The sequence below is a fragment of the Spermophilus citellus genome (assembly GCF_964194105.1).
Source record: "Spermophilus citellus genome assembly, chromosome: 7".
Classification (NCBI taxonomy): Eukaryota; Metazoa; Chordata; class Mammalia; order Rodentia; family Sciuridae; genus Spermophilus; species Spermophilus citellus.
Genome location: NC_138188.1, coordinates 114,447,443 through 114,462,787, shown reverse-complemented (window position 1 = coordinate 114,462,787; position 15,345 = coordinate 114,447,443).

The window sequence follows — 15,345 nt, the reverse complement described above, 5'->3', positions numbered from 1 at the left end:
CTAGTCACTTCCCACTTTTTCTCTAGCCAGGCCCCTCTCACCACAATACTGGCTACAAGCCAGGTCTGCTGCTCCCGGGAGCCCTGTTTTCATGAACGACTAGGCACACTCTTCCAGATTGCCATTCCCTCAGACCCTAAGTTTGTAGAGCTTTGGGCTGAGAATCCTCAGCGGATTTTACTTGCCCTCCTGTATCCACTTCCCCGTAGCTGGTGCAAGAGACCTCAGCAGTCAGCCCTGGTGGGAGCGGTAGATCTGCGCCGCGGGGACCCGCACCACCTCTGATTCCCTCGGGCTGGCTGTAGCACTCGTGGGAGAGCTGGGAGGGGCCCTTACGGGAGAGCTGGGAGGGGCCCTTACGGGAGAGCTGGGAGGGGCCCTTGCGGGAGAGCTGGGAGTGGCCCTTAAGGTTTTCCCGATGTGTGGAGAGGGAAGGCTGTGGGATCACACACCTGTAGCTGTCGGTTTCAATGAAGTTATCTCCTCCGCTGCAGTCTGATGACGTTGTTTCCCTTTGCCAGGCGACCAATGCAACAGGTGGGTCCTTACTGTCTCTCCCAAGCCCCGTTTCAAACCTGTGGCCACTACCTATGAAGGCTCGGTAGGCATTTACCTTCGTATGATGAGAAGGGCTGACCAGTTGTTTCAGCCGGATGGATTAATGCAGAGTCATAGCTGTTTGTCTGCGGGAAGCAGGTGACCGGGAGTTTGAATTCAGCGGATCAGGGCTCAGTGCGTGTTCTCGGTTCACTTGGATTTTAAATTGTCTCTCATCTTGTCAGCTGTTTCATTTAATTCGGCAGCTCATTCGCGCGGTGAAGAGTCTGCTCTATGGTGCTCTGTGGGAGGCGGTGGCAGCGGCGGCGGCGGCAGCGGCCTTCGGGACCCCCGGAGAGGGGGTGCGGGTTGGGGGAGGGGAGGCGGCGCCTCGGGCTGCGGGGGCCGGGTACCGGACACGGGGGAGAGCGGGCGGGGTGGGGGAAAGAAATTGAAATCTAGATTTAGAGACTGAGCTTGGGAGGAGAGACAGCTGGGGAGAAGCAAGGCGGAGAGGAGAAGGAGATGGGGCCGATAGAGCCGTGCACCTGGGGCTGTAGCCTTACTGCTCGCGCTGAAGTCGTGATGGATTCCCTCCACCTTGGCTCATGACTTGATGTTTTCAATCACAGGCCTAGGCTCCGTCCCAGGCATCGGCTCCGTGGGGCTCCGGCGGTGCGGGCCTGGCAGCGGCGAAACCACACTCAGCCGCCCAGGGACCTCGGGGGTGCTCGAGCGGCGGGGGCCGCTCGGCGCGGGCACCGCGGACTCGGCAGGTCCAGGTCCCACGTCGGCGACGCGCCCTCCTCCTCCTCGCGCGAGGCGGGACGCGGCTTTGGCGCGGCCCGGTCCGAGGCGCCGGCGGCGGCGGTCGGGGTGTGGGGCTGTTCCGCTCCCTCCGGCTCCGGCTCTGGCGGGCCTGTGGCGGCGGTGGTGGGAGCGCGGAGGCGCGGGGCGGCCTGTTACCGGGCAGCGGGGAGGGACCGGCGGCGCTCAGGGGAGCGAGGCGGCGCTCAGGGGAGCGCGGCGGCACGGCCGGCGGCGGCGGCTGTGGCTCCTCTTCTTCTTTCCAAGCCGGCACTGTGATTTCTTCCAGTCCCTGGGGACCCTCAGTCTTCAGCTGAAATTGGGGCAGATGCTGCTACAGGAGCTGTGGAAAGGCTGATCTAAGCTTTCCACCGCTGCCCGCTGCATTCAAGCCGCCATCTTGCCCGGAAGTCCCGAAAATCCCTCATAAACTCTTATATGTAGTTTTGTATAACAATGAGGGTCTCCCTCCATTTCCATGTGATTTCCCTTTTTTTCTCCCGACAAGGAGACAAGGGCTTTTAATCTTTTACCCAGAAAAGTGAGTTTTTGACAAGAAATAGTACCTGTGAAACTGAATACTATCTTCTTTGTTTAAAATTATGTTTATTTTTTAAAAGTTTTTAAAAGACCTTTTTTTGCATGACAAAAGAGTATATTTTGAAATACTATACATACATAGAATAAGTATAACTTGTTCAAGTTAGGATCCCATTATTGTGGTTATACATGATGTGGTTGTGTATTCATTTATGTGGATAGGAAAGATATGTCTGATTCTTTCTACAGTCTTTCCTCTTCCCACCCCTCTTCCCTTCCCTTCATTCCCCTTTGTCTAGTCCAATAAACTTCTAATCTTCTCATTCCTTGTTGTGGGTTAGCATCCACATATCAGAGAGAACATTCTGACTTTGGTTTTTTTGGGACTGGCTTATTTCATTTTGCATGACATTCTTCAGTTCTGTCTATTTACTGGCAAATGCTATAATTTCACTCTTCTTTATGGCTGAGTAATATTCCATTGTGTATATATACCAACTCTCCACCATGTTGGCTTAGGAACTGACTTCCTGAATAAGATTCCTAAAGCACAGAAATAAAATCAAGAATCAATAAATAGACTGGCATCAAACTAAAAAGCTTCACAACAAAGGAAACAGAATATGAACAGAAAGCCTACAGAATGGGAGAAAATCTTTACCACCAGCACCTCAGAGCATTAATCTCAAGGATATACAAAGAACTCAAAAAAACCTAACAACACTAAAAAACAAATAACCCAATCAATAAATGGGCTAACAAACTAAACAGGCATTTCACAAAAGAAGAAATACAAATTGTCAAAAAATATATGAAAAATGTTCAACATCTCTAGCAATTAGAGAAATGCAAATCAAAACTTTAAGATTCCATCTCACCCCAGTCAGAATGGCAATTATCAAGAACATAAGCAACAATAAATGTTGGTGAGGATGTGGGAAAAAAATGTTCACTTATATGTGGCTGGTGGGATGGCAAATTTGTTCAACCACTCTGGAAATCAGTATGGAGATTCCTCAGAAAACTTGGAATGGAACCGCCATTTGACCCTGTTATCCCACACCTAGTTTTATACCCAAAGGATATAAAATCAGCATTACTGCAGGGACACAGCCTCATCAATATTTATAGCAGCAAAATTCACAATAGCCAAGCTATGGAACAAAACTAGGTGGCCTACAACAGATGAATGGATAAAGAAAATGTGGATATTATCTTGTAATAAAGGAGAAGCAACAGGAACTTACAGTGTTTTGTGAATTTCACTATTTTGTACTAGATGAAGTTAACTTTGCTAAGAATGTCTGAACTAAAAAGTTCACTTGAGGTAACATTTCGGAGTGTATTTCATTTTAGTCCATTCTTTAGTTTTTAGAAAACAAAAGATATTGAAATACACAAATAAAGAGACTATTCAAGATAACAACAACAACAACAACAACAAAAAACCAACCAGCTGCATTCCATTTGGGAATTAAGCCTTTAAAAAAGATAAGATAGTCTAATGTATTAAAGAATAAAGGCTCTGGTGATGAAATTCAGAGCTGAAACTATTTTCAAAAAATTGTTATTCCACAATTCATGGTCCACTGAAAACATTCTTGAAGCCTAACATTTGCCTTGGTAGCAGAAAGTTAAATGATAACATTCAATGAAACACAACCCTAGGAGGTATATTCTGTTTGCCATTGATGAGTCCCTATGTTGCAACAATAAATTTCACCCAGCAATGTCCTTCGTCTGGGCTCATAGGACACTATCTGCCATATTCCTTAAATTTTTAATGAGTCAACTGAAGCACACAAACTGGTGTGGCAGAGTCATTTCACTCAAATGTAATATATGATATAATATGTCCAGAATATATTCTTGCACTGGTACATGATACACCGTCCCATTTCCTTTTGTTTTAAGTCAAGCATTTTCTTTACCTGAATCTGTTTTTTTTTTCTAAAAATGGCAAGAATTTTAATACTCTCTTATAATTTTCTTGCCAACTCTTTCAATCCCCCAAATCAAATATTCATATTTTCCCTAAAAGGACCAACTATTTTACTTCCTCTTGGTATCTTTAGAAACCAAAAATTTTAACATCTTACATTGCAGTTACTTACATTCAAAGGACTCACTTGAACTTCATTTCTATAACTGTATTTGACCTCACTCTGTATTGCACATCCTGCCTGAGAGCAGGCACTCTAGCAAGTATACTCTAGTAATTTTCCAAGTCAGGGTAGATTAAAGCGTTGCCACCTCAAGGTTGTACTGTTCCTTCTTTGGGGGATGGCATCTGGATATGGAGGAGATTTGCATCTCAAGCATAGGCAGGAGGAGTGAAGGTAAACTGGTGACCTTTGACATGCCATATCTTCTTCTCACCTAATATACAGTCTATCTTCTGCCTCTGGGTTTTGCATGGTGACTGCCTCATAAAGGACATAATATGGTCTCCTTCCTAGAGTCTGCCAAGTGTGATAACTAAAAGACTTCAGCTTCATATTTCCCAGCTAGTGACTGAAATGTCACACCCTTGCCATAAGAACTTTTTAGCAGGTAAAAACCTGCAGTAAATTTTCACATTCTAATTTTGGGCACACGGTTTTGGACCTCTTCTCTACCATTTGAGGGGTACCAGGAAAACTCAGAAGGAGCTGTCCTCGGGGTTTTATCTATATTCCTTATTCTGTTGCTTAACTTTTCTCTCCATGGTCAGGCAGTACCAGTGCTGAAAAGGAAATTGTTCTCAAAATCCTTCAGCTGGATCCTGGTTCTGGGATTCTACAAATTTCAAAAGACAGGTTCAGGAATGTTCCCCAAAGGCCCATTTATTGAAGGTGACTTTGTCTAATATAAGATAATTGTAATTTTGTGGGTTAGTCTCCATGTCCTCTATCCTGTACCAGTGGTCTACCTGTCTGTTTTTGTGCTAATACTGTGCTGTTTTTGTTACTATTGCTCTGTAGTATAGTTTAAGGTTTGGTATAGTGATAACACCTGTTTCACTCTTCCTGCTTAGGATTGCTTTAGCTATTCTGGGTCTCTTATTTTTCCAGATGAATTTCATGATTGCTTTTTCTATTTCTATGAGAGATTTCATTGGGATTTTGATCAGAATTGCATTAAATCTGTAGAGTGCTTTTGGCAGTATAGTCATTTTGATAATATTAATCCTGCCTATTCAGGAGCAAGTTTGATCTTTCCATCTTCTAGGATCTTCTTTGATTTCTTTCTTTAGGGTTTTGTAGTTTTCATTATATAGATCTTTCACCTCTTTTGTTAAGTTGATTCCCAAGTATTTTTTTGAGATTATTGTAAATGGGGTAGTTTTCCTCATTTCCCTTTCTGAGGATTTGTCACTGATATATAGAAATGCCTTTGATTTTATGGGTGTTGGTTTTATATCCTGCTACATTATTGAAGGCTTGGTTCTCAGCCTATGGTAGTACTAGGAGATGGTAGAACCTTTAGAGGTGGGGTCTAGTGTAAGGAAGTTAAATCATTGAGGCTGTGCCCCTGCCCATGAAAGGGGATGGGGACCCCAATTCTTTCCTCTTGGCCTTTTTACTTCTCAGTCACCATGAGGGAAACAGTTCTCCTCCATCACGTGTTCCACCACGATGTAATGTTACCATAGGCTCAAAGCAACAGAGCCAAGTGACCATGGCCTAAAACCTCTGAAACTGTGAAACAAAATAAGCCTTTCCATTTTTGTGGTTGATTATCTCAGGTATTTTGTCACAGTAACAGAGGAATTTTTCCTCATGGCACCTGTTCCCTATTTTGAATTTCTGATTATTTAAGCACTTATTTTTCTCATTTTTTTATGATACCATTTTTCTTAAAAAGGAAAAAAATAAGATAAAAATTGGTTTGATTGGATGGCTACTATTTTCAAATTCTCCAGCTGACACCTAAATCCTTAATTGTTTACAAAACACCTATCTTTTTCAAAACTGGTGTCTTTGTTGATTGACCTTGGCAACTCCTTTCCCATCCATCATAAGGATCCATCACTTGAGAGTTCAAATGAAGGAGGTCATGAAAGAGAAGTGTAATAGTATAATCCAATGTATACTTGGGCTTGAGCTGAGGTCTATGATGGAATCAGTAAGATCGCTGATGAGGGTGTTGATGAGAGCCAAGAGTTCACAGGATTTAGTGAAGTGTCTTAAGAAGGAAAAGATTTCTTGAGATGGATTAAGAGTTTTAGCTATTCTTTGGTCTAGTTAGGAGAAAATATGTTTTTTTGAAACTTCATTGGATCTCATGCTTCAGAATATCAACGCTGTGAAAGCTTTTGATCAAGGCTCTGGTCATCATCTTCCATAGAACCCCAGAGCAGACTCCACCTACAGAATGGCAGACAGGCTGTTTGCATGAGAGGACACCATAAATCCACTTGGTACTAATAGCAGGCAATGAAAATTCTTTTCAGATGAGAGATTTTGCACACAAAGAGCCCCAGGGGAAGAGATGGCAATGGAAACATCCATCAAGTAAGGAAAGGGTGTTTAGAAAATTGTTCTGCTGACTCCATCCATCACACTATCAGAGACTGCTGTGTTAATCCATTTACCACCACTGAGGATAAGCCCAAAGACAAAATGCAGAAGGATGCCTTAGGGAGAGCTTTTAACAAAACTTCTGTAGAGGCTAATGTGGACAATGGGGATTTCCCCTATATCACGCCCAAGGAGTTTTGAATGCAACTTACACACCAACATGCAGCTGCAGGTTAGTTTGCCAGTATAAATCAACTCTTAATTCTTTGATCTATGGAGAAATTTTCTCTTCCCTTATAGCTTAACTTCTCAGTTGTGAATACATGCTGTTACTCCATGTCTGCCTCTGTTGTGGTATTCGAACTTGTTATTGTCCTAAGGGTTAAGAACAAAATAAGGTCTTATTTCTCTGAATGTCACTGAAGTTTATAAATTCTTTGAGTATCAAGGCAAGTGTATAAGTAGAAATACTGAAATCAATGACTACTTTTAAAAAATCTTCATAATGTTACTTTGATTTAAAAAAGTCTTCATAATATTACTTTTTTTTAGATTTTTTTTTATTGGTTGTTCAAAACATTACAAAGCTCTTGACATATCATATTTCATACATTAGATTCAAGTGGGTCATGAACTCCCATTTTTACCCCAAATACAGATTGCAGAATCACATCGGTTACACATCCACATTTTTACATAATGCCCTATTAGTAACTGTTGTATTCTGCTACCTTTCCTATCCTCTACTTTTTTGGCTTTCATAATTGCCCAAGGAAGAGAAGCAAATGCTAAGTGCTCACTGTGCTATTAAATGCTATCAATTTAAATATTAATAGCTTCATAATAAAAATAATTCCTTTTGTTTTTACAGTGCCTTTCTCTTTTTCGAGTACTTTCACACCTTTTATATCATTTGATTCCTTTATATGAATGTTCTGAAAGTTAAACATTTGCCTACTCTATTGACAAATTGTTCTTTTAAATGTTGAACAAATCTTTTCTGAGGAAATGATATATGAAATTACAGAATAGGAGCAATTTTAGGCACTTTATCCTCTGGCCATCACAATGGAGACAGTCGTGTGTGACTCTGAGTGAGAAGGAAAGAGCTATGCCTTGAGAATTGACCCTGGGTGTAACAGCTGCTCCGGAGAGCACACTGCCCAGCCCAGGTCATGTTTTCTGTAGAGAGTGAAATAGACAAGTCACTCCTTTGATTGTAAGTTAGATTCCCAGGGAGTAGATTGAGTTTTCAACCTCTTCAAGAAATCTGCTGACTAGTAAAATTCACCTGTAACAATGATCTGGACATGTTCTTCTGATGTTAGTGTTTCACCTTTTAGAGTAGAATCTGCTTTTAATGTAAAATATTACACAGAGATGATGATACTTGTGATCTTATTATTTGATGACTGGGAGAATTGTAAAAATGTGTCAGTCATTCATTAATAAATACATTTGTAATGATGTACCTTTAAATCACATTATCTCCTGTATATGCTTTGTGTGAGAGTAACTGTATCTATGGCTGTGCTTGGTCATATGGATTCTTATTGTACCTAATGTCTTCAATGCATCAGTTCAGAACCTTCATCATTTAACAACAAGTTTGTATCCACAAATGACTTTATTAACTTATTTGTTGAGCAATTTCTAAAGCATTTCCCTAGGCATTGCAAGATATTTGGTTTGAGTGCCAAGGAGAAAAGAAATTGAATAAGAGCTTCTTCAGAGCAGCTGGTATCTAATGATATTGTGTGTGTGTATGCCTGTGTGTGTGCATACACGTGTGTGTGCATGCACACATATATAGCTCTCTCCCCCCCCTGTATATATATATATAAAATACTAGGTGCAAAGTAATTCTAGGTCTCTATATCCAGTAAAATCATAGCTCAGATACTCTGAACACCATTCCTCATCTACTAAACCATAAAGTGGAACTAGATTTGTTATAATCTTTTGCTTCTAGACAAGGAAACAGAAAATCTTTCTGAGAATATAACACTTCTGTAGATAAAATTCCAACTTTTAAAACTTTCAAAGAAGATAAGGTTGACCAGAGATAGCAGAAAATAACAGATACTTGAACCAGAAAAATGGAGATTTCAAATATTAGAATTATTAGACCTGAATAGAGTAATATCGCATTTGCTATTCATAGCAAAATAAATAGGAAAGGAAAATTTGACTAAGGAAAATGATACTATAAAATTAGAAAAAAAATGGATTTAGGAAAAAGCTAAATGAGCTTTTTGGAATAAAAAATAATTGATATTTATGTTTTTTAAAAATATTTATTTATTTTTAAGTTTTTTTTTTAGGTGGACACAATATCTTTATTTTACATTTATGTGGTGCTGAGGATTGAACCCAGTGCCTCGTGCATGCTAGGCAGATATTTATGTTTAACACATGTTATAAATTAGTGCAAGTATCAATGACCTTGGATTAGGTAATGATTTCTTACATATGCTAACTAAAGCATAACCAAAGAAAAATAGATAACTAAAGTTCATCAAAGTTAAAAGCATTTGTTCATAAGGGATACAATTAAGAAAGTGAAAACAAACTACAAAATGGGAAAAAATATTTGCAAATAGTGTATGTAATATGAAGATCTAGTGTCCACAATATATATAACAGAAAGAATAACCAATCTAGTTTTAAAAATGGACGAAGCACTTAAATGTATATTTCTCCAAAGAAGATATATAAATGGCCAATACACACATACAAAGACACATTATTAGTTATTAGGAAAATACAAATCAAAACCACAGTGAGATACTACTTTATGACTAGTAGGGTGATTATAATACTTTTTTAAAAAGGAGAAAATATCTGGGTGCAGTGTCCCATGCCTGTAATTGTAGTGGCTTGAGAAACTGGGGAGGATTGAGAGTTCAAAGCCAATTTCAGCAAGTTAGTGACAACTTAATAAGGCCCTTCTCAAAATAAAATATTAAAAAGGCTGGGCATGTGGCTCAGTGGTGAAGCACCCTTAGGTTCAATACCTAGTACCAAAAAAAAAAAAAAAAAAAAAAAAAGAAAAGAAAGAAAGAAAGTAGAAAATAATGGACTTGTTAAGAATGCTCAAAAGGTGAGGCTGGATTGTAGTTCAGCAGTAGAGCGCTTGCCTAGCATATGTGACACTGGGTTCAATCCTCAGTACCACATAAAAGTAAATAAACAAAATAAAGGTGTTGTGTCTATGTCCATCTGCTAGGAGCCACAAGCAGATAAATGATGCATGGCACCTTTGCTTGTAAAGTGACGCCAGCTAGCCACTGAGATGATATGATTATGTTAAGATTTACATTCATATGCAAATTGGGCTCCTGCTGTTCACCTTGGCCTGCTACCGGACTCAAGTTACGGGACTCCTGGAGAATTCCCATTGGTTGGGGAAGGATAGTAGGAGGAAATTCCGGGGGAGGTGGGGGAGGTGGGGGGGGGCCGATTGAGGGGGAACAAGCAGTTCCGGGAGGCGTGGGAGGACCGGGTTTGGCTTGCCGGTGCCGACGGAGTATTGGCGGCTTTTTCAAAATAAAGTTTTGTTCCTGCTTGAGTGGTTCGTGATTCTGTGCCCAGCCAAGACTGCGGCATCCATCTACAACTAAATTCTTTTTTTAAAAAAAGAATGCTCAAAAAATTAAACATACAATTACCATATGATCCATCAATCCTCCCTGGAGGTATATATACAATAGAATTGAAGAAAATATGTCTCTATGAAAAGTTGAACATGAATACCCAAAATTGCATTTACATACAATAGCAGCAAATTAGAAACAATCTAAGTGTCCATAAACTGAGAAATGTATAATTGAAACATACTATTCATCAATGAAAAAGCATGAAATACTGACACATATTACAGGTGAATCTTGAAGGCCTTCAAGAAAAGCCAGACACAAAACGTCACATATTTTATGATTCTATCTATATTCAAGGCCTAAATAGTTAAACACACAGAGTCAAATACATAAGGGAAGTTAGTGATTGCCAGGGACTGAAGTAAGTGGAACGGGAGTGACTGCTTACAGATATGGGACATTTTATGGGTGACAGAATGTTCTGGCATTATATGATGGTGATGGTTCCATTACTTTGTACATATACTAGAAACTACTGAACTGTGTACTTTAACTGGGTGAATGTTATGATATTAGAATTATATTTCAATTTTTTAAAAATGTTAACATATGTAAATAGAGAAAGAATAAGCAAATAGAACAATAGAAAAGGTTATTTTAATGCTTCTCAGAGAGAAAAAGTAGTAGAATGCATAATAATGAAAATAAGAGATTGGAGAGAAAATGAGAAAGCTGATATACTTCTAACCAGAGTTATGAAAGAAAAGCAGAGACCATATGAGAGGTCAATATGTGAGGAATTATGTCCAGAAGCATTTTTGAATGAACCAAGAAAAAACAGTGCTCATTTCAGAACACTAAAAAAAATTTGAATAGTAAAAACCCTCAAGTAGACACAGTATAGTAAAACACAAAGACAAAAAGATAAGACAAATGTCCTACATGGAGAAAAAAAGATTTTCTAAAAAAATGTATAATAAAAAGATAGTTGGTTTCTTAAAAAAAAAAATGGAAGCCAGAAAAGAATAGAATAATATCTTCAAGTTCACTATCTTTTAATATGATGGTAAAATAAAACATTCAGAAAAAAATTGAAAGAATGTGATAATAACCTGTCTTTCTAAAAGACTTTGTAAGACACATAGAGTTTGTAGTGGCATTTTGGTTAATTTTAATAAATATATACAAAGTAGGGAAAAATACTGAGAGAATATGTGCCAAAATGTTGGTGATTTCTTTTTAATCTCTGGTAACCAGGAAATTTTTTGTAAATTTATCCATACTGCTTATATTGTCTAAGGGAATATATCTTTTAATATTAGTAAAATAATACTGTGGCAGACAGAAACAAAAGAATGTTTGTGATGAAGCAAGAAATAATGATCAAAGAAATAGTTAAATTTATGAGTAAATCTAAATAAAGCTCAATGATTAAAAGGCAATTGATAGTCTAATTTGTGGAGTGTTTATAAGGTGGCATCCAAACTGGTACAGAAATAGTATAAAAGATGGAAAGACTCTGGTCAGAGTTGAAGTCATCTAAGGTCCTTGCACTGATTATGAAGAAGGAAACGATAATGATGAACTTCAGACTCCAGACACCAACATTTTTAGAATGAGCACTAATAGAATAAAATTGGAAGATAGTAGAGGATATAAATTTCAACTGCTGGAGGGAAAAATGAGGTGAGAATAAACAACCAACCAACACAAAACCTCTTTGTCACCTGCTTAACAAACTATCTGTGGAATAACACAACAATCATTTGTTATTGCTTATGAATTTATGAGTTAGCCAGGTAGCTCTGCTAATTTGATTGGATTTAACTGTTCTTGGGTGAAATCACCTAGGGGATGCCAACAGATGCTTGGTCCCTGGCTAGTCCAAAGTGGCTGAATCATTTCAGGTCCCTGTAGCCTCTCTGCCACCAACAGGTCAGCTTGTTCTTGCTCATGTGGCAGCTGGACACATTCTGATAGGGTGACTGTGAGCCCTCTTGAGGCCTAGACCATAGATTGGTGAACTTTCTCTATATAGGTCTAGATAGTAAATATTTTAGTTTTGTGAGCCATGCCATTACAACTCCTCAGATCTGCTTTATGGCAAAGAAAGCATCTATGTCCAATATGTAAATGAATGAGTCTGGCTGTATTCCAATAAATCTTTATTTATAAGACAATGGTCCAAAATGAGCACGCACGTGGATTATATTTGTTGACTCTTTTTAGAACAGGTGGGCATAGCTTCTCTTTTACTTCCGAACAGAAAGAAATGCAAAGTCTTATTACCAAGTAAAGTAATTTGGTAATTTTACAAGGGATGAAATAATTATACCCCCTGTTTGGCAATCTATCATAATTTCAAATAAATCAAAAATAAGTCAGGAAACGTCCACAAGAAAAGCAAGTGTATATATGAAATGATATAAATAAAGTCCAACATATTATTATTCACACATTCACAGTAAAAATGAAGAAAATCTCTCAACTTAAAGCTCAAAGGCCAAAATCATTAGAATGGCAAAGAGGAATTTTAAAATCCATCATCACTGTGGGAGATTTTAGCTCACATCTCTGAGTAACAGACTAAACAAATCACATTATTGAGTGGAACTCTTCCTCACACATCTCCACAATTCCAGTCTTAGATAATATTCTGAAGTTATGCATGTGTACAAGATTTATGCACAAGGTGATTCACAGAAGTACTGTGTATGAGATGAAATACTAGAAACAACCAAAATATCAGTCAGAAGAAAATGTGGATGAGGTCAGTAGTAGACTCCTACACAAAGAGGAAATGAATGGATTCCAGTCACAAGGATGAATCTCAGGAACAGAATACAATGCACATCCAATCTGATTTCATTTACCTAAGATTCAAAACATGCAAAACCAGGCAATATATTTTTAGGAATAAGCACATGTATGATAAGATGATAAAGATGGCACTTACCTTTTTAGGTTAGGGATGGGAATGGAATGGGAGGGGCGAAAACTGGACTTCAAGGACATCTCTTAAAGAATGCTGCCCATTTTATACTAGCTTTGTCTAATCTGAACCAAGTAGGTTTCTCGGAATTTTCTCTCATTTCATTCACTTCATTTGCATAATACACACCCTGGTGAGGCTGGACTCATCTTAGTGAAGGGGAGACAAATAGGTTTTGTAGTCTGTGGCAGATGAGCTTAAGAATTCTCACATAAACGTTTCCCTTTCATTTTGTGATTGTATTATACAGAAAGTAGAACTTGTATCTCATTCTAGTACACTGAAAAACTTCTCCATTTTTCAAATTCTTATTATAAATTATATTTACACTCAGTAGAACTTAATTAGATTTTTATTCCTTATTGATTCTGGTCTTTATACCTGATTTCAATAAATGCACACTTAGAAATTTTTGTGTTACTTAAAAATTCTAAATTATCACAAAAGCTGTAGGTCTGCAAACCATTTATAATTATTTAATTCACAAAACAGAGTATATTATTGTAAAATATACTCTAGTGTGGCTGTTTTCCCTAACTTGATGCCATTAAACCAGATAATTCACCTATGAAATCTTGCAAATTCCTGTGATGGAACTTTTTAAATAAAAGAAAAAAACCAACTTGTGAGTATATCAACTCTCTTATTATTTGTCCAGAAAACTCTAACTCAGTCATCTTGATTGGGTGGGGAGGGAAAGATGGAGGGAAGGAACATTTTCCAGTCTCAGCCAGGCTTTCCCTATAGATGTGACCTTCAGGTAGTATGGTTCTCCTTTGAGAATCAGAAGGGCAGGGAGCAAGAACTCACTGTGCTTAGAGATTACTGATGTCTTAGAGAGAGGGGGGCAAGTGCTTACATGACTTTAGACTTTGAGACCTTGATCCTCATCCCCATTCATGCTTGCCCGTGGACCTGGTAGCAGAGCTGAATTTCCATGGCTTGATGCTGGGCCCTTCTTGGCCTAGGCTTTCACCTGTCTTTCGTTCTTTCTCCAAGGTGGAAATTCAGGCCCCCACTCTGAACTGGATCTATCAGCCAGGAGGACCTACTTAGATCCCCTGGAGGGAGGGTTCCCAGCGTTAAGACTAAGTCTCTATTTATTTGTTCTCACTGAGGGTCAAGAACACTGCCTGGGCCCAAATCCCAACTCAATTGCTTAACTGTGTGATCTGGGACAAGTTTTTCATGTCTCTTGTTCGATTTCCTTGTTATACAATGGATATAATAAAATTACCCACTTCATAGATTCAAGAAGATTAGTTAGAATCTAGGAAGTCCTAATAGCAGTTAAAATATTAGGACATGTTCAGAATGCAAGGAAGACTCAGTAAATGTTAGCAATTCTTTCTATTGTTTTTTAAAAGGAAATTTGTGGTATGAAAGTGGATTTTGTGTTCAGAGACCAATTATGGAGTTTGAGAGCACTTTAACATTAATACCAGAGCAACAATTCTCAAATTTGTGGTCTTATGACCCTTTATACCCTTAATGATAATGAAGGACCCGTAAAGTCTTTGTTTCTGTGGGTTATATCTATTAACATTTACTCATTCAAAATCAATACTAAGCAATTAAAAACAGGCATTTGTTCATTTAAAATAAACTTTCTCATCTTGATGTAAATGATATATGAGACATATTTCTTTTAAAAAATAAGAATAATGAGAAGAGTGACATTGCTTTACTTTTTTTTTTTTCATCTCTTTAACATCTGGCTCAACAGAAGACAGCTGGATTCTCATCTCAGCTTTTGCGTTCTCTGTTGCAATTTATGTCTCACAGACTGTGGAAAACGTGGTATATCCTTGAGAGAGAGTTCACAGGAAAGATGAAAATAATGTCTTAGTGTTGGCACAAAAAGAGATTTGACCTTGCGGACAACCCTGAAACAGTCTCAGGGGACTTTGGGGTACACAGATCGCCCCTGGAGAACCTCTGCATTATAGTGAAGCACAGCAGGCTTAAGCTTTGAGCAGGTTGGACCCCATCCTAGTCTTTGTCCTCTGTCTCAGGGCGATTGTGTGTGCAGGAGCCTCCACCTGGACCACTCACCCTGTCACTGCATGGTGGCCCCTTCTTACTCTCCAGACTTCTCTTAAGTGGCCCTTGGTCAGTGAGGCTGATTTGAATTGTCTATTGAAGGCAGGGATCCCTGTTTTGCAACACAACACTGTTGTCTCCTTTCAGTATTTCATCACAAATTGTAATCAAATCCATTTATCTATTATTTGACTCTCTGCCTATCCCTCCAATAAAGTGCTGGAAGACAAGCTCCTGTCTGTTTTGTACACCATTATATTCCTAGAACCTATGCTGACCCCTCTTCTTCTTTTTGCTGTGAATTCAATCTATCTGCAAATTCATT